This window comes from Callorhinchus milii, unplaced genomic scaffold (assembly GCF_018977255.1).
Source record: "Callorhinchus milii isolate IMCB2004 unplaced genomic scaffold, IMCB_Cmil_1.0 Scaffold25, whole genome shotgun sequence".
Classification (NCBI taxonomy): Eukaryota; Metazoa; Chordata; class Chondrichthyes; order Chimaeriformes; family Callorhinchidae; genus Callorhinchus; species Callorhinchus milii.
The window spans coordinates 8093718-8096761 of NW_024704766.1; positions in this window are offsets into that span (position 1 = coordinate 8093718).

Consider the following 3044-nt stretch of genomic DNA (forward strand, 5'->3'; position numbering starts at 1 on the left):
CTTTAAGTTAAGCAAGTGATCTTCTTGTAACAACACCTAACATTTGGATATGGCTTCCACAATGGGCGGAAGAAATGACTCCCATGATTGGGGTCAAGTGTGGAAGTGTGGGGAGCTGTGCAACTGGGCTGGTTCAATAATGTTCCATTCCTATCCAGCTCAATTTCCAGTGATCAAATCAAATATTCTGTAGATAAAAAATATCAATAGCAAACAGACTGAGGAAGGAAGTCAAGTCTAAGGTATTGCTCCACATAAAAAGGCTAAAAAAAGGCTGAGTTCCAAGCCCTCTTGCTTTAAATGATTTGTGGCTGGGAACTGGGTTTGGGTTTCATTGTAACTGGATTACTTTCCCCCCAGTAAACATGTAAAAACTATATTAAAAAAAGCTTAATCTTAGGTGCAGAATAAGGGTTCCTAGCACCTGAACATTCTCAGGAGTGATTGCTTCTACATTAGCTTTCATGGTGTATGGGGATTAAAGTCGATATCTTCTGATACTCAGTGATTTAAACATTGATTTAGACATTGACTTTCATTGTATGCTTTACTGTTTTTCTATTTCTCACACGGAGACAGAATTATCTCCAAGCACAGATTCATACTTCAAAAGTCAATTTGCATTTTATTTTCATGACCAGTGCACACTTGCTTTCAAAATAAAAGGTGAATTATAAGAAGAGACTGTTACTGGCAAATGTAGAACACGAACTGAAGAAAGTGCTGCATTCCAATGCCTTGATTGCCTTTCTGTTTCAATGTGCTCTACTTGATCAGTGGCCTTGGACCTTCTCAGCTTAGGCGTTGCTCTACAGGCACCTCTCCAAATTTTGTTTTATTGAATGGACATTCTGATAATTTCAGCATCTATTCACACAATACATGAATTCATCTGCTGAAACTTTGGACCCACCCATTAATCTACTCACAAGCCTAGCTAGATACAGCAGTATCTGTCTGATGGACTCACAAACCCATTTGTATCCCTGGCCATGAGAGCCTACCTCACTACCTCATCCTTACTCACCGAACACCTCACTCACCAACAATGACAAATTCTGTACAGCAAGACATTCTATTGAGGAAGGGGGAATAATCAATGTCCAATTTACTCCAGAACTCCATCCCATTGCCAAATAACAGTGCAGCATATAAGAGAGCTTGTAAACGCTTTGAGATATCCCAAAGACGTGATAAGGCGCTATATCAAATGCAAGGATTATTATTGTGAAGGGAAAATACTGAGCAATAATTTCAATTAATCTTCTGATAGGGAAAGTAAATCAGTCTTATAAGGAACCATCCTGATTGAAAATATGCCAGGTATTTACTGCTCGCTTTATTTGACATGCATGGGATTCCCACGTCCTGTCCTTCCCCACACAAGGTTCTTCATTTAGGAAAATGATATGATAACAACAATCAAAAGACCACGAATAGCAACTAGAGATAGTCTCTCTAAATACAAGTGTTTTCTTTACAATTAACAGAATATTTAAAGTTTCTCAAGATATTTCACAAGACATTTTGCAACCCAAGATCATTTCTACTCTTCCAACCAAAATCAATTATAAAAGATCTGCAACAGTGCCATTACCTAATAATGTGTTTCCCTATCAGTTATTAAAAAAGTTAACATATGACAATAAAAAAGGCCTAAAAAGGTAACTCAAATTCAGAATCCAACAAGAATGTCATCAACTGGGTAAAACTGGATGCAGTATATGACAACATGTTAGCAGTGGATCAGTGCACACTGCACACTAAGCTTACTTTCCTTTCCGAAGGAATCTTCCTTTTTTGAATGTGACCACGAGGCCTGGAATTCCCATGGTAATGACATTGTCTTTCCAAATTACATTTTAGCCTAAATTATATACAAAATAGATATTTAATTACCAGAGATTATGTGGTTTGGATGCAATCTGAATCTTTATCCTTGCAATTTCATGATGTGAGTTTTCAATTATCATTCCCCTTTCTCTCTGTTTCTGCTAGCGCTGCACATTATCCTGACCTGGGGGGGAAAGCTTCATAGCCCTTCACAGTCACTGGGCACCATCACCATCCCACTGCAATCAAGACAGCAAGGTGCAAATTGATGTGGCAACTCTTGTTTTGATTTTAACCAAAAGGTGGCATCCTCCTGAAGTGAAATACACTCTATATATAAATGTCAATTTGTATTGTAATAATTAATGAAACACACCCAAATTAAGAGCAGGTAATCTTGGGACTCGGACTGTTAATCGTTGGTGTGGGAGTCAGGGGCCAAACAATTTACCAAAGCACACTGTTATAGAAAAGAAACTTTCCTTCTATTTATTCTCTATTAAATGTCACTGACCAAAAACTGGCTAATGTCACTGTCCCCTGAATAGGGCATTTAGTAATTAGAGGCTGAATCTAAGTGCCCTTTTTTGGAGAAAAAATGTTAAGTGCAATAATTTATTGATAAAATGTTAAACAGTACAATATAGCATGCTGACCTTGTAGGGAGAATGTGCTGAAAATATGGGCACAGACGCAAGAGTAGTTTGCTGAAACGTTTTGCATTGGGACATGTTTTTACTTGATGATTGCAACATGAATCCAGAAAGAAATGAACCTGTTCCATCAGTTAGATTTACAACATTCAAATACGCCAAATGCCTTCACATGTACAGAGAAGACAGAATTAACACTGAATTAACACATTGTAAGCGAGTCTCCCAGTAATACAAGTTTGGGGATCGGGTGCAAGGAGTCCTGTAGCTCAGTGGTTAGAGCACTCGCCTCGCAAGCGAGAGACCTGGGTTCGATTCCTGGGCAGGGTAAAATGCTGGCCAAGTTTCCTTACTTCATCCGCCTCTGTTTACCCAGCAGTAGGTACCCGGCAGTTGGTACCTGGTTGTTATTCGATTCCTTAAAAAAATTTGGTCACTCAATCGATGGCTGTTTGTGGGACGCTGCTGTGCAAAATTGTCTACTACGATTCACCCACAAATATACAATCAATTCACTTTACAGTATTATCTGTGAAGCACTTTGAGACATCTCGAAGA